At 40.9% G+C, this 18181-nt stretch overlaps 1 protein-coding gene across 3 annotated transcripts in view; it reads right to left on the minus strand.

The window, feature by feature from the left end:
• The window catches only part of znf462 (zinc finger protein 462), a 56769-nt gene extending 53002 nt beyond the window's left edge, over positions 1–3767 (minus strand). For 2 of the 3 annotated variants that reach the window (XM_063478410.1, XM_063478408.1), the window contains exon 1: positions 3228–3767. The gene's annotated coding sequence lies outside the window, so the exon portion shown is untranslated. Of the gene's footprint in view, positions 1–2228; positions 2538–3227 lie in introns of those variants that run through there. The other variant, XM_063478409.1, reaches the window with a different exon arrangement.
• Positions 3768–18181: the final 14414 nt, after the last annotated feature.

Below are 18181 nucleotides of genomic sequence, written 5' to 3' on the forward strand. Positions count from 1 at the left end.
ATAAAACAGGAAGAGTGAGACAACAGGAAGAAGGGAATGCGCATTGGGACATTCAGCGATAGCCTTTCAGTCCAACACGATGGTGCACATCTGCTCGTGTCATCACATGATTTCAGCTAAATCTTAGAAGATCATTCAGAAACATGCAGCCCAAAGACCCACCACATGTGCTCCCACACAGCCCTGCCCCAAGGTTTTCTGTACGTCACTGGTGATGATTACACCAGCAGAGAAATGCGTTTGAAGACACGCAGCGAGCAGAAGAGTGAAACACTAAACAGAGCAGCTGAAAAGTCCAGGATCAAATTTGAGTACAGCATTCTGGCTCTGTGAAATTCTTAGTCTCAGAAATACAAGCAGGAAAGGGGCACAAGATGTTTCCTCTTATTTACAGTCTAAATTCCAAGCCTATTTTGTTTACCAGCACACTAGTTTCCACTTACAAAATACATATTTCCCAAGGAGAGATTGATTTTCTGATGAGCGTTACAGATAATGGCCCTCCATGCTATGTAAAAATACAGGAGCCACTTTAAGGACCCTGCGTTGTTCAGTTTTTAATTCATATTTGTGGCACATATATATGTTACTGCCACACATGAGTGTCATTTGCCAAATTATAACAAAGAAATTCCTACAGGGAACTTCAGGGGCCCTCACAGAGTCCAGGGGGCTTTGGTATATGACTATAGGTCACCCACCAGCGTAGTACGAATAGGCCATGAATGTGCTGGAGACTTGTGAAAGTTATTACAGGAACTGCAAGTGCAAGGAGAAGCACACGCCGAGCGGAACAAAACACTGCGATCACGGGGGCTTGTTTCTGCAGAACATCCACCATCCACCTGACTGCATCCATTGCATTGCAGCGAGGCAAATGTGTCGCCGCAGCAGATTCCTGCCCGTCTCTGTCCTCTATTGGCTCCTCCTCGAGAACCTGTTTGCCCTGCCACGCCGGGGAGAAGGAGCCTCGCCACCATTTTGATTGCTCCTCTCAGCCCCGGCATTGTCGCAGCACAGTGTGTCAAGCTCACAGTCTCCTTGTCAGCAAGATTTCACACAGTGGCCAGGGGAACTGCAGAGCGTAGCACAACCTCACACACTCCCTCTCTCTCTTTCTCTGTCACACACACACACAGAACGTCTACCCACACACAGACAAACACACTACAGCTTTCAAGCCCCCCCTACCCCCCACACTCTCCTGCCAGGCTGGTCAACAGACACCTTTTGGATATAATGTGTGAAAAGTCACCCAAGGCTTGCAGAGCGAACGCGGAGCGCATTGCAACCGAGAGGCTGTTAATAAATGACCAACAACCTCAATTGCAAGTCTAAAATAAGTTTTCCAAAAGGACCCAAAATCTCAAATAAGTCCCAAATAAGTCTGTAGAGCCTTGCAGTAACGTGCACACAGTGGAGGCTCCTGCGTCCTTTGCAAATTATGGGGAAGCCATAAGGGAGCAAAATTTAAAGCACATTCATGACAGTATCTGAGCCCTCGTCTGACCAGAGCACGGAGTAAAAAAAAAGAAAAAGAAAAAAAAAAGAGAATCATCTTGAGAACTTCCTTTAAGAAACTGTTTGCGACAGTCATTACTTCACCCTCACACACTCAACCAGAAGAGAGAGAAGAGAGCGAGAGAGCATGTGTGTGTGTGTGTGTGTTGACACCACTTTTTGTTGAACATTAACTACTTGCATGGTCAAAACACTGCATTATTGAGCCTTAGGATTCCTGTCTCATCCATGTGTCCCCCCCGCCAGCCAATCACAAGCGCACACTTTCCAGAAGCCTCAGCAGTACATCTCTAGCAAAAATAAAGAAACATTTGAAAAGCAAGTTTTTCAAATCAAGATGAGTTAAACAAGCAAGCCAGGGGTTAAAAATAAAGAAGTTAACCTCGAAAGCCCCCCCCCCCCCCACACACACACACACACAAACACACACACTGGAGGATCTAACCTCACTTTTTAGAGTTCTTCTGCTTCCTCTTAGACTAAAACTTCCGAGCTGAAAACGAAGCAGAAGAGGAGGAAGAAGAGGATGTGGCCGAGCTTTTCTTTTTTTACCCCCCTTCTCTCTCTCTTTCTTTCTTTTTCTAAACACAACCTTTGTTCTGGCGTGAGGGGGGGGGGAGATCCTGCCTATCTGACTCCAGGGCTCTCCTTGGATACTCATCTGCCTTCCTCCATTTTATGGTGAAGCCCTCACTAGTGTGACATACCTGACTTGAGACCAGTGACAGCAAATAGACATCCAAAACAGTGCAAGGGCACATGCGGGTTAACAGTGTAGCAAGAAGCACCCAAGAAGAAAAGCAAAAGAAGGACCAAAAAACCCCGTTTGAATTAAAAAAAACATCTAAAAAGAAAGAGCAGAAGAAGAAGCCACACTGCGCTTTTAAATTGATTTCACGACCAGCAAGACGTGTAGTAGCTCCAGCACTGTGGACTCAAAAATCGCCACCACGTTAAGGTTTCCTTTTTAAAAATTGAGAGAAGCAAGGGGAGGTGGAGAGCGCATATAGCCTCCTCACAGTGGACATGGCTTTTCATGGTGTGTGTGTGTGTGTGTGTGTGTGTGTGTGTGTGTGACTGGACCAGCGGCTATGCCAGCTCCACTGTGTCGCTAATGGAGGCTGGTTGGTAAAGGAGAGCAATCCGTGCAATGGCTTCTCCATGAAGCTAACGCGCAACAACACGCACGGCCGAAGAGAGGGAGGGGGGGGGGACGCACAGCCGGGGCCAATAATTCCCCTGACCAGACATGTCAGAATAACAAAACACTGGCGCTCCGGTGCTGCCGAAACACGCAGGCGAGCCTCTTTACACCGCCGCGTCCATTTCCTTGTGTCACTTTGACAACAAACCGAAAGGCGACATAGCGAGGAAGCGCTAGGCTGGGTAGGATATTAACTGGGAAGCGAGAAGACCCACTTGACTTTGGCTGCACGGGTGCCAGCAAGAGCGACCACCCGATTAAAAAAGAGAGAGAGAGGAGAAAATCTCGCCCCGACTTCCTTCTCAGTGGTAGCATGGACCTCGACTACAAAAAAAGGGGGAGAAACGAGGGGAGATCAGCTCTTTCCAGGTCATTCACGAGGCGCTCTCCAAATTATATCCCATGATCTACCATACCGACGTTCTCGCAGACCTTGAAAGCTCAGCCGAAATCTTGACGAAACTGGAAATATAGAGCAAGAGCACACACACAAAAAACTCACTGGTACAATGTTCTCCTCAAGCGATCCTCCCAAAAGTTGTCCTCCGTATTTCATGCGTGCGCTCGGTCGGTCTAGTGGATGATCGCCATCTTTCCTGCTTCTCCTTTGCTGCAGCTGCAGATGACCTGAGATCCGTCTGTCTCTGAATAATGAGCAACCACACAGACAAGGAAGACAATCTGCAAAGCAGGCTACACAAAGAAGTTTGGGAGACTAGCAAGCACCAGAGGGTGCACAAGAGTTTACGATGAGACGAGGGAGCATCAGCAGGATGGACAACGTCTGTGCCTGAGAAGCTCATCCTTCATCTAGACTGAAGTCAGATAGTCTGCAAAGCCTTATCAAGCGGCGCAGACCACCACCAGATACATGCGGCCACCGTCAATTTTATATAGGCTTGCATACCATGTCTGCAACGTCATGAGGTTATCTGCAGTTCACTTTGGTGGTGATGCTGCTTCCCAAGTCAACCAAACACACAGATAGACACATAGATACACAGATTCACTATACACACCCCAATATTATAAGATAAATATAATTTAAACTATATATTTTACACATCCCAATATATATAAAATATAGAATATAAAAAACATCTCCCAGTCACTGACAAACAAAAGGTTTATTGTTTTCATCCAAATAATAAAAAATCAAGAATTCAAAGTATTTTATTTAAATTAAATTAAACGATTAATTATATATAATTCTATATATGTATATTATATTTAATATTTTTTAATATATATTTTGTGCTTACTTGATTGATAGTCAGAAAAAAAAATAGGTAAATGGCTGATGAGATGCAGTTTTCTGTCACTTCCCTGTTACTGTAGACATGCGGCATGCAGGCTGCTGCTGCTGCTGTGTCCACCAGCCGCTAACAAAGGAGGGAGCCCAAGACAAAAGGTGCTGGGTCCTGCTCAGATGTATGTCAGTGTAAATGGTGGGTGGGTGGGTGAGTGGGTGGGGGTTTGAGCGGCAGGAAGGGCACGCATGGGTGGGTGGGTAGTGAGAAGAAGAGTCTACCTTGAGTGGTTGAGTAACTACAATGTGAGCGGGGAAATGTGTCTCCCTCGATGGCTTTTTGTTGGGAAGAAATGTATATTTTTACCTGTTATATATGGTCTTTCTTTTAAATCGATGTTGTTTACATTATATCTCTGCACAATATTTCTGATATGGCAACAGCTTATTGTCACACACTGCGTGTCTGAATATTTAAAAGCTTTGTATGATGTCAGGCACATAGATTTTTCACATAAATGCAGTTACAGCTGCAGAATTGGGCTGAAGTTGCAAATATTTGCTTTAAAGCAAGCGTCTTTTGTCATTGGTAGTTTTTACTTATCAGTTAACCTAAAATGAAATGAAATCATTTTTAAGAAAGTTTATTAAAAATGGAGATCTGTGGCTCTGTGTATCTTGGAGACCTTGTCGCGGTTCTTCAGTGGATTTAGGCTGTCTCGTTTGCTTCTGTTTTTTCATGTAATCCCAGTCTGATTCCATGTTGTTGATATCAGGGCCCCGGGGGGGTTGGGGGGGGGGACAGGGTAGGGGGTAATACCATCTGTTTCAGGACTCCTTGTTCTTCTTGTTGTTGAAGATCTTTGGTGCAAGCACTGTGTGTAAGCCATGCATTATACAAACCACCCAATAAAACTCAATTTCCTTTCATTGCATCTACTTGACGACACTTGTATATGTGTACATAGTGGTAAAACATGCTTATTAATACTGTACAGTATATGTAATAGTTGCTCTATGTTCATCTAAAGGCTGATGTGATTACTCTTTAATACTCACGCAGAGTAATTACTTCACTCTACATGATGTGCACCAGGAGATTGGTTGTTTGTTGTTTTGTCTTTTCAAGACAGAAGACAGAAAACCCCATCTGCCCTGATTGTTCAAACAAAGATCTGAGATGTTCTGTGTGCTTTAAGCTTTTATTCATTAAGCAAAAAGAAAAAAAAGTAGTTTGGATTCCAGAAACTTTTCCTTTCCTGTGACATTCAAACCCACGAAAAACCTCAGCCACAAATCTTGCGAGCAGGCTCACTGGTGATTGTTGCCTGATTTACAGGCAGAGACACAGAGAGGAATTAAATTTGTGTAAGATACAGACGTAGTTAATCATGTTTGACAAGTGTTGATGTTGCCTCTTGCGAGGTTCGGTTATGAATTATGGATTGCGGAATGCATATTTTTTTTGTCTTGAATTTAATAGAAAGCTTGGGTTAGGAAATTATATTCAGTCACTCTTTCTATCACCATCGCCGCTGCTCGTGTCAGCAGAGCCAGTGCTCGAGTAGATTCTCCACAACACTACTAAGCAGTGTGATACAAGTGGTGTCTAAAATGTGACACCTTGTGAGCTGAGTCATGTGCGAATATGAAATGTATACAGTGCTGTTAAGCATAAGGTGACAGATGGAAACAGGACTCGGCCTTTGTTAATGCACTTCCATTGTGCCAGTTCTTCTGTCGCCGTGACGTACATAGCCCCATGTATTTCCCAAACACTGTGGCAAATGATCATTTGGCCCAAAAGTGACTTCCCCCTCCTTCAGGGTTATTGCTCATAACCTGTGTTATATATTTTCTTTTTAAGTCAGAGCATCTCAAAGAAAAAGAAACACACACACAAACAGAAAAAGCCTAAGATATTCATGCCAAGCATTTTTGATGTCTCAACAGATCTTTGAAGGAATGTCTCTGGAGTAAAAGACTTGTGAAATATACACACCTGCGCAGACGTACACACACTCTGTTGACAGTGAGTCCTTTGGGTGCCAGGTAGCAGCCGGGGTTTATCACGCTGCTTGGACATATGGCTGCTGCGGCAAATCTGATTAATATGGGATGGCCAGGAGACCAGCGTGCAGCGTGGGACAGACTGCGCCAGGACATCCCCACTGGTCCGGCCTCCCCCTCACACCGTGCCAGGCCTCCACCCGGCGCAGCTAAAAACAGACCAGTCGTCAGGGATTCAGATGGTCTGAGCAGTGGGAGAGCGGGAGCAGAGGAGGTGTTGTACAGATTTAGAAGGTGACCGATGACTTTTTGGATACGTTTACATCAGCGTGCCACCATTTCAGTGTAAATATTTATTGCTAAGTAAAAACGAGGGTCTTCAGTTAATTCAGTCAATTATTTCTTAAGAGTTTTGCAAATAAAAATAATCAGTTTAACAGATATTTTGTGTTGTATATGTTCTTAAATGCTTTTAGGAGTCTTTTGGAACTCAGAAACACTTAAATTGAGTCCTACAGCATTTGGGTCAGCAAAAATTGCTAGATATGTGACCACACATAGACGGAGGTGATACAAGCGGATAAAATGATTGCTGCTGTTATGGGACTTTTCATGGACATCTACCTTCAGCTACAGGTCTAAACATGCTGCCTGTGTCCTCTTAAATTCTCAGTTTTTCCCCCTTTCACAGCACAACAGCACACGTACGTTCACAATGAGCACAACAAAGTGCACAAGAACTGTTTGTGCCGGTTCTGTCGTGACGTAATTTTCTTGTAATCAAGCAGGCAATGAAATAATTATTTCAGTTGTCGGGCAGATTTTTAAATATCTGCTCCGTTTAAATGTACGAGATTATGATGAAAGAAAAAGAAATTTGTACCGTTTCTTTCTGTATGTATTTCCCAGAATAACTTCTTTTAAACTGTCATTGCATTTTTGATAGATCTCTTAAATTACAAAACACACCATTACAATGTGTATAAAGTGGAAATAAACCCACTAACTGCTGCCTGCAAGGACCTTTAGACAGAGATGTTGCATTCAGCAAATTACCACGGCTTAGGCCTAAATGGATAAATGATCCTGAATTATTAATGCTTGAACTACTATTTTATATAGTTAAGCCCTTTAACTGTCTTTCTATGTCTTTTAAGGATTACCAGAAACTGTTGCGCTCCTCCACTTTTTTGTGAATGTTTAACTTTCTTCCAGAATCCTGAACATCTTTCTGGCAGTGTTTATTTTAAAGGAATAGTATTATATTTTGTATACAATCTTTACGTAGGAGTAATGAATTATAGGTATTGATTTGTAAATAACTGGCCATGAACAACTTGGACTTATTACATAATATTATACTACGGTATATTTTTTACTAACTAGGCAGCTCAATCTCTTTCTGTTGCTATGACACATGAAAGAAAGATAAACATGAAATGTAAAAGTGAGGTCAGAGGTCAAGTGTGACATGATACTTGGATGCAAAGTATAATCCGATATTTAGAATCCCCATATAATGTCATTTTCTAAATGTTGCTAATACAAACAGGAAGTAATTTTAAAGATAGGTTTTTTATGAAAGTTTGACCCTATTTGACCTTGAAGAAGAGGTCAGAGGTCCAAAGTAATGTCATATTTAGAATCCCCATATATCATTCCCTTTTGTATTTGCCTGCATGTTGTTAATACAAGTAATGGCAGTAAGAAACATTTTTAAATATCTCTGTATAACCTTATTATCACTTTAGATCAATCTATTGAGAGGTCAGAGGTCAAATGTACCATGATATTTCTAATCTTTATGTGACACTTTTTATATGTTGACATTACAGGCGTGTAGAAATCATAATTTCTATGTTATAAGGCTTTTTTCCCCCCAAATTTTTAACCAGTAACACCATGGTGGCACAGTGGTTAACACTGTTGCTGCACAGCACGAAGGTCCTGAGTTCAATTCCACCATCAGGCCGGGGTCTTTCTGTGTGGAGTTTGCATGTTCTCCCCCTGTTTGCGTGGGTTCTTCCTGGGTACTCCGGCTTACTCCCACAGTCCAATGACATATAGGTTAATTGATCAATCTAAATTGCCCATAGGTGTGAATGTGAGTGCGAATGGTTGTTTGTCTCTGTGTGTTAGCCCTGCGACAGACTGGGGACCTGTCCAGGGTGTACCCTGCCTCTCGCCCTATGACAGCTGGGATGGGCTCCAGCGCCCCTGAAAAAAGAATAAGTGGAAGCGAATGGATGGATAACCAATAACTTATTAAGTTGACCTTGAAGACCTTGGTGGATGTAAGCCAAGTTTTAATAGATTGTCAACACGACCCAACTCTGCACCCCTACAAAGTTTAATCCGAATTCTCCAAAACCTTTTGCCTTATTGTATTTTCAGACAGAATGATTCTCACGTAAGTGTGCACGTAAACACTATCAAAAACATATCATCCGTGGCGGCAATAATCAGGAAGGGGGCAAATACTTTTTCACAGCACTGTATCTTGGTTAGTATTTGCATTAGTCTCCCCAGTTTTCCCCTCCTTGTCTTTGTGGTTCTTTGTCTCATTCTTGTTAAGTGTTAGCATTTATGCTCATGGTATACTGAGGAGTTCATGGTCAGTTCCTTAACTGCAAGATGATCCCTCTATGACAATGCTTGTGAATTTTGGCCAAACATCTCCACGTTGGTCTGTCCAAAGGACGTTGTTCCAGAAGTTTTGTGGTTTAATTACTTTCACCACCGTCTCATTCCTCATCTGTGTGTCATTCGTCCTGTCTTCTCCTCTGTTTTTGAGTATCTATTATACTCCCCAGCTGTGACCCATGCCCCCGCTCCTTGTTTCTGTGAGAATTTGGTTTTTGCATTTAATATTTGGTGTATCTTGATCAGCCTCAATAAACGACTGACTTTTTGTTAAGTTTGCATCCCGTATTTGGATCAAAAATCTGGATCTCATGACTTTGTGACTAAGAGCATATTAAATTTTGTGCTTCCAAGCAATTTCTGACAGCAGACAAAATAATGGACTGATGCAAACATTTCATTAAAGATATGAAAGGTATGGCATGCTAAAGGTAAGAGGAACTAGACAAATAGTATGCAATGTGTTTACTTCAATTAACATTTAATACATATAAAGCAATTTATTTTGGTACACATCTAAGTAGATTGAAGTTTTTTCATGTTGACCTACATACATTGTTTGAAGAAGACATTTATTTGTCATCTGAACATGACAGAACCACCTTGGCATTAGACTGTCAGAGAACTGCTGCCCAGTGATTTTCATAACCTTTCCATAACTCATTTGGCTATGATCTCCTAATCTGTTGATGTTATCAGTGAATATATTACCTTTCCAAGGGCTGAAGGATTGCTCTGCCATTCTTGCTTATGCTTCACATCCCTCATGGTTGACTGACTGACCCGCTGATGGCACTGAAGTAAGAACAATCTGTGTATTAGGACTGGATGCAGTACACACGGGTAGATCCTGTGCGATTTCTCAAATGATTAGCAAGTAGGCAAGTCATCGGTTAAAGGACAAAAAACATCCCAAATACTTGCTCATAAATGGTATTTCAAAAACATGATTCAGTCTCTATCAACCAGCTGACTCAGCTGGTCAGCTAATAGTAGCACTTGCCAATTTTAATCTAATGTCTTTTCTTTTTTGTGTTCACTTTTGCACAAATGAAAATGTTTTGTTTGATATTGTTTAAAACCTGATTAGATGGGTTGCTATATATTTTTGAACAATAGAAATATCATTATGGGTGTGTGCGTGAGTGGGTGATGGTGGTTAATTTCTCTTTGTGATGAATTTTATTGCTTTCAAGATCTCATTCTCTGACCTCACTGAAGTGATTGTATCTGATAATGCCATTAACCACTGCCCTGCAATTCTCCAGAGAACAATCAGGCCACTGAGAATAGAAAATACTTTGATTTCTGAAAGAGGTGTGGAGTTTTCTCAGTCCTGATTTATCAAAGGAGAAAATTGACTACACTATATTTGCCTCTAAGTAACTAAATCATGCATTGATCTGTCCACACCTGCTAAGCCTTTCATTAGTATGCCAATGGCTGATGGAAAGAACGAGAGTAAAATTAATTGGTAATAATAAAAGACTCACTGATGTTTTATAAGCCCTTTTGTCATACGCCATTTGTTGTTGTAAACAGCAATAGAGCAGGGCATAAAACTATTCCCTTGATATTTAGCCATTATACAACACTGTGAAATCGTCTTTAGCCACCCCTTATTTCTTTAGATTTTGATGGGAAATGGGTTATCTACTGAAACATACAAACATGAATGGAAATAGACTATATAGGGTGACTGCAGAGTTCTGAAAAGTACAGTTCTACAATTCTAAATCGCCTGAAAGTCAATTTGTCACCTTTACTGTTCAATGCAGCCCGAGCTCTTAGAGCCATGCTTTCTTGTCATTTGTTAAGTAGTCTTCAGGAATCATTCTCCCGGGTTCTTGTAGGACATTTAAAGCTCATCTTTGGATGTTGGCTGCTTTTTGTTCTGTTCTCTGTCACAGTGATCCCACTCTTGCATCAATAGTGCTAAGGTCTGGGCTGTGGGCAGGCCAGTCCATGACTGCTAGTGTTCCACTGTGTTTTTCTATCCAGGTGTGCTTTTACTCTACTGGCAGTGTGTTTGGGATCATTGTCATGATGAAAAAATGAAACTGAATAGTATTGCATATTGGATAAAAATCAGAAACTGCTTTTCTGCATTTATAATACCATCAATTTTGACAAGATCCACAACACCACTGGCTGAAATGCAGCCCCAAACCTTTACTGATTTACATTTACAGATGGTCATAGACACTATTGTACCTCACTGTACTCCTGACCTTCTACTATGCACTGGCAACATGGATCAACAGAAGGGCCAGATGCATCTCTTAGGCTATGTGTCAGGTCTCTGTAGGATTTTTTTCCTATGTCTTAAGGACATGACTTTCACATACTGTTCTACATGCCATGCAGATATATGCTAAGTTTGCTAAGCAAAGTAATATTCTGAACATAGTAATGTAGCAAATATTATACCTGCTAAACATCAGTATGTTCATCACATGTTGCTATGCTGATGTTTAAGCTAGCATTTTTACTCAAAGCGTTCTTTAGTCTGTTATGTAGTCTGTGACTCTTTGTAGCTTCATTTAAATCATTTTGAGGTACATCTTAAGGGCAAGAGGTGTTACACAAATACATTCCATTGTTGTTAGTATTATATTATTATGTTGTCCTTGTCTCATAGGCCACCTCAATTACACATACAACTATTGGCAGAAATTGATATTGACAGTAGATAGATGATGCAAATGCAGAAAGTAAAGACATTTTGTGCAGCCAATATAAAATCTACGCATACAACTTCACCCAAATCTGCTTGCATCTTCTTTCTCTGTCGCTCCCTCGTACTTTTATCTATGTTTCTGTCTGCTGGCACAGTCCAAGGTGCCCAGTCTTTATCCCCATCTATGCAACAATAAATCTGCTCTGCCACAGGAACTTTAAAGTCCCCAGGTGAGAGCTGCGCAAGGAAGGCCCTCCTATCAGAGAACAGCCAAGCATATAGTGGACAGTGTCATCTCTGGGATTAAAAACTGCTGCATCCACTGTTCCCCTGGCCCATTGACTGATGGATAAAGCCTTGGACTTCACCTTATTGAAAGAAGGAGAGAGCGCCCGGGGAGCCATGAAATCCATAGACCCTCCTTTAAATGGGTTTGTAAGAGGCTTCCGCCAAGCAAACCACGGCTGAAAGAGCCCATTAAATAAAGCCCAGCTCCTCAGCAAGGAGCTGGGGCAGATTCATCAGAGAGAAGAAGGCAAAGATAATGATTGCTCATGGCCAGATGTGAGACGGTGGCTCCACTCACATGCCACGTGGGACAAAGTCAATAACAGCAACAGACACACAAACAGTCTTTTCGAACTCATCTCTAGTTGAGAATTGTGTTTGCAGAAGCAGCTACATGCAGACAGACATATGGACACACAATATACCCACAGATCTGAGATATACAGAGGAGAATGGGGTTGGACATTTTTTTCTTAAGCAGTCTGAAAGTGTTTTATTAATCACCTTCAGATTTAATCAGTGACCTTAGGTTAGTAACATGGAAATGAGTCTGCAAAGCTCAAACCATAGCACAAGTCAATTTCATATATCCAACTGTTGAGTCAAAGTGGGGAACTTTTTTCCTCTCTCTTTGGTTTGGTGAGACCTTCACGATGAGAGGAGATGGAACGCAGCCGGGGCAGATTTGAATATCAATGTGGTCAGATAGGATGGAAAGGTGCTGGAAGGAGGGAGGAAACAGCCAAAGAGGGCCTCTGGCAGGACAGTGGGAGAGATGGCGAGAGAGAGATTTGTCATTTGCTCTCCGTTCCACCTGCTCCCTTGTCATGCATCCTGCCGGGGGGGAAATACGCCCTGATGTCTGAGGGAGACATGAGGGGAAAAGGGTGAGTGAGGTGGGGGGATGGGGTGGAGAAGAAAAGAAGCAAATAGATGAGGAGAAAAGATGGACGGGGCTGAGAAGGAGACAAAGGAGGGTGAAATAGAAGAAGAAATGGACAGAGCTGTTGAAAAAAGGAAGAAAATCCATGCATACCTAAGCGTATCTAAGGTGCCAAGTCCTGAAATGCAGGAGCTAACTACAAGGGCTGGCAGGTATGCAAATAGGAGGATGTACCAGTGCGCCACCAGATTACTTTTCCTGCATTTGCTATTCATATATTTGCAAGGTGACTCACTTCAGACAAAGCAGGTGATCAAGAGCTCTTTCCTTTTCCCTCCAGCTCTCCTCTTTCTCTCTTCCTCCACATCTGAATAGCAAGGAGAAGAGGAGAGCAGGCAAGTAGTGATGGATCCACACCCTCAGCAGGAGTCATAAGCCTTGCAAAACCCGCAGCCAACAATTGCATGCCCTCAGATTTGATATGTATTCCGTCAGCAAACCCCATTTAATCCATTTTCCTGTCAGCCCTCCTTAAAAGCATCACAGCTACTACAAGGAGAGTTCAGAGTGTAGGAGAGAGACAAACAAGGCACCAACATCCACGGCTAACAATCAAACAATCACTAAGAAATGTTTTATGTTTTCAACTTCACACTCGTCACTTTTGCTTTTGATGAATGATTCTTTTCATATTTTTATCTTTATCTTTTGGAGAGTCAAGAGTGTACATAAAGGGATGGCCTTCCTTAGAGCACCAAAGCATCCAACATATCTATTTTCTAATAAAAAAGGGTTCAAATTGACTGAAATTCTTTTGGCACAAAGAAGTAAGCTCAGTCTGAACTGTTTTCTGTTGTTCATTTAGCGAACATGTAGTGCCTCTGCATAAAAATATATCAATATATTAACAATACAATTTTCATAGTGTAAATGACATATTTACTACCATCAGTGGGAGCTTTCATCATCCTCTCTAGCTCTTGTCTTAGCTCTTTTTCTTCCTTTAGCCTCTCATTTTCTTTCTCTTTGGTGTTACTAGGTGGTTCCCTTACATGTGCTTCTCCCTTGTCCATTACTGTGCTCGCTGGCCACTGCTTATTTATCTTGCCAGATACAAAAATCTCACGGGATCCAAGCTACGCTACTTTCAACAATTTGTGGTCTGCAAGGGTTATGCTGGGTTATATAAGTATGAGTCGGATGCGTGTCACGCAAGGTGTTGCACACCACTAAAGAAGGTTCACTGGCTGTGCTTGACTCAGAGACTGTCTGGTCTACTGAATTTCATTTTTTAAGTTAAATGTGACTATAAGATATTAATAAAAGCATTTCCATGTAAAGAGGACCTCAAAGAAATTCAGTTTCGAACCAAGGAAGAGCTCCTACTCAAATGCTGCTGTCACAGACATTTATATTTCACTGCAGCACACTTGCAACACGAGATACGTAATAGTTTTCCACCTTTTTGAAGCTGCAAGCGGTGAAGGTGGCTGCATAACAGGGTGGGAAATAAGACATGAAGTCACTTTGTATGGATTATCAGATGCCAAAACACTGCATAGCACTTTATAATCCTCAACATTTTTATCTTTAGTCTCTAAATAATTCAGAAAAACAATGTCGCATTATGGTGAGTAGCCTATATATTAAAGTATTTGACCATGGACAATGTTGCACCTTGGCAGATGGCATAGAAGTCGAGCAAATTCAAAGTATTTGTGAAGTATTTGTGAAGTTTTGTGGAGTTTGGTGGAGTTCATTTCGTTTTAAACTTGCTATATTAACTGACATTCTCTATTCCAATGAATCAGAAGACTTTGTTTGAATGGTTGCTTGGTAATTTGTTAGCAGGGGTAATCAAAAGGATTTACATAAAAAAAAGAAGAGATTTTGCTGCTTTAGCTGTCGGACAGATGGCTTCATATCTGACTAGAATACGCTGGTATACATAGAAGTTTGTGGACAACTCAGTGATTGCAAAATGCCAGGGTCCGGTGGTTGTCATGAACCTTTAACATTTAACATGCTAACTGAGGCCTGCAGAGTCTAAGATGCAGCTCTTGAGTGTTTTCCTGAGCTTTGCATGATTTGACCTTGGGGTGAATTTTTAGTGACGTCCACTCCTGGGAAAACCGAAACTGCCTTGAATGTTTTCCACTTGTGAATAATCTTTCTCGCTGTAGAATGATGGACTTTAAATTGCTTGGAAATGGCTTTTTATAACCCTTTACAGACTGATGGGGAGCAACAACTGTTTCTCTAAGACATAATCGCTGTTGTATTTCCTGCTTGCCTTTGTGTTAACACATGCCTGAATACTCCAGAACAGCAAACTCCTTCCGCTTTTATAGAGGTTCTCACACTTGGTGGTGATCATTTAATCCAGTGCTTTTGATTAGCAGCAGCTGACTGCTTCCTACCCTCTTGATTCTGTAAGACTGCACATAGTTTTTCACCCAGCTTCTGCATTTTTCCTTAATCTTTACTAAGTAAATAACAATAATAAATGATAACATGATTTAATAGGTCATGTGTTATTGTTTATCTGAGGCTATATTTACCTATATTTAAGACCTAGTAAAGATTAGGAAAAAAATGATTTCATGAAAGGTAAAAACTACTTGTGCCTGAAATGACTTTTTCTCATGGGACTTTTGGCCACATTGCAGTAATGACCCCACACACATTACGTGGCACTCAGTTGTAATGGAAAACAACCAAAATTAGAATTAAAATTAGTAGAGCTGAGTCGTGTCAAACTGAGCTGAGTAGGTACTAGTGAAGGAGAGGCTTTTGTTTTTCACATTTATTTGTTCCATCCTACTTACCATCTATTTTCTAATTGGTTCTAAACACAAAGTGAAGGGCTGGTGGGAATGTTTTTTAAGCTTTTGCAGCTGATTATATTAAAAAAGGTTAAACCAGTACATTATCATTTACAATGTGTCAAATATTGCCTTTTTGTCAAAGCTACCAGCATCTCAGAGACACCCAATGATAAATATCTGCAGAAATTTCTGCCAACCAATAAATTTGTACACAACAGCAGGACTTAAATGTTACAGGAACAGTAATAATGACTTAAATGTTACAGGAACATTTAAGTCATTATTACCTCTGAATAATTAAGGTTGATGACTGTAAGAAAACAACAACATTAGACTGGAAAATAAAAACTTCGATCTTCTGGTGGCACTCTGAAGAGTCAGAGGATTATTGAAGTCATTTAGAGTCATGCATAGCAGTACCAGATGTTTCAATATGCCGACACTGTCATCCATGGAGACACAGTTGTAGTGTGACTAAACAGCACAAATGTTGCTATAAGATGCATGCCTACAGCCTAGCCAGAGAAACTCACATGAATCAAGCATACTGAGCAGACTGACTGAATAACTGTGTCTATACCCCACCTCAAGCCTCTGAGGGCCTCTGCCTGTTAAGATTCAAGATTTCATTCCAACTATTCTATATTATTACATTCTTGTAAGCTGTCAGTAAAAAGAGAGGAAAGCGCAGTGAGAATAACGTTGTACATTAAAGCCATGAATTTGTAAGTGCCATCATATGAGGGGATACAGCACATAAAGAGCAAATCTGTGATGCACTCACGGTGCTTACAAAATACCACTGTCTCTCCAAGGTCACATCTTTCCACCAAGGATGTCATGCAATCAAGAGAAATAAATGGAAATCTCGCACCATCCTGAGGGGGGAAAAACCACAACAAACACTGGGCTTAGGAGGAGCTAAATGCTGCATATGTGAATTGGTTGAAAAAGCAAAAATCACCGTACATACATACATTTCATATAAATAACCACTTTTACAGATTTTTTAATCATTACTGTTTTTGTGTTTTAATTTCAGGACAGAAAACTGGCAGTGATGCTTGAAAATGTCCATGTCAGTTTGAGACGGGAGACCCCACATTTGTGAATTTCATATTGGGGTGAATTTTTCCTTCAGGCCAGATCTTGTGAATCAGATCCATGGCTCCAGGCTACGTGGTGACCCATATTTCTTGTTTGACCAGTTCCCTCCACTGACTTGTTGCTGTTATTGTTCAACCAATTGTGGGTAATGCACCATTTTCTGATCCTTAATAGAGTCACAACAAGTCTTTATCTAAAAAAAATGCTAGATTTGTTATAGCTGTTTTACTGTTCACCACTCAAACAGGGTTAGAGCAATAATATAACAGCAGAAAGAAAAATTTAATGTTTTAGATTTGCTATTTGAAAAGTGATTTGCTATAAATTTTATAAAAATACATAACACAAATTTTTTGTAACCCATGTAATTTAAAAAATTTGCAATTCACAACAATTAACTTGATTCCATAGTGCATTGTCTAATAAATGATTTTTCTCCAAAATACAAAATAATGGATATTTAAATGTTCATGAAATATTTGACACAAATCAAAAGGTTCTTCATGATGCAAAAACAAGCCGAGACTCGTGGTCATAATCCGTAAAGGAATACTATTCACAGATGTCGTCCTTTGCCTTGATTCCTTAAACATGATCCTCGAAAGGTCTGATGTCAATAAAAGTATATGGAAGCGGCTATGAAATATTAAAGCCTGGTTGTAACTCCAGGAAGCACAGAAGAAGTTGTCGGCATTTAATTTCACTTCTTTGTTGAGATTTCTTCCTGAGACAGTTGGCGGCGTCAGCAGATTCTCGTCTGGCACGAAATTCATGGGACAAGTGTCCATGTCAGCACTTTCTCCCCCCTCAGCCGGTGTGTAAAAGGACATCACACTTGTCAGCCGCAGTAAGCCCAAATTATAAGGACAAATAAAATGGTGTGTTTGTGGCCAGGCTTTTTCAAAGGGGATGGGTGAATGATATGATAACTTCTATAGCGTTCTCGCATGGGCTGACAGCTCCCCTGCATGTATGTATATATAAATATAAACATATAGCAAATGTATATGCAAATAGATGCATATATGCATGCATGTGTGTCAAAGCTGGAGAGCAAAGGTATCTATGTGGGTATGCTGGTGTGTATACTTGCTTGTCTTCACCGGTTCATGCTAGCATTGTCCAGGCATGCTAGTGCCATCTCTGCAAATGAAAAAAAGACAAACCCATTTTATACTATAAAGGGGATTTGCAATCAATCATTTTGAATGAATGATGTCAACATGAATATGAATAACCTGTATCAACTGAAAGCCATGCTTTGGACCGTTTTTTCTACTTTTTCTCTGTATGATGTCATGAGAATCGTGAATTGTAATAATGTCATTTCAGGCAAAGAAAGAAATTTTTCAAAGCTGATGAACTGAGGGTCTGCCTCAAGACCCAGAATAAGGCAAATAAGGATTTCTTTGAAATGTGACTCATGCATAGCTACTCTAGTAGACTCCAAGAGCTGGTAACAAGCACAGTAGGTCCCCCATAAAGGTGAACTTAGATTCTTCTTCTTCTTTACGGTAGCTGACCTAAATATCCAGGTCAAAACACCAAGAATTTACATGCAGTATACACTGACCTCTTATCATGAATTTTAATTTCTACTGAACTTTAGTATAGAGAGACTGTGCCAGCACACTCTTACTCAATACTAGCTTGCTGGTTTACAAGCAAATAGGAGGTGAGTCAGGAATTAGCAGCTGCTAGGTGTGGATTAAGGTTTCCGCTCATTAGACGGAGGAAGCAGAGCTATAATCCAGATCCTTCACAGGCT

Source organism: Pelmatolapia mariae, linkage group LG7 (assembly GCF_036321145.2).
Source record: "Pelmatolapia mariae isolate MD_Pm_ZW linkage group LG7, Pm_UMD_F_2, whole genome shotgun sequence".
Taxonomy (NCBI): Eukaryota; Metazoa; Chordata; class Actinopteri; order Cichliformes; family Cichlidae; genus Pelmatolapia; species Pelmatolapia mariae.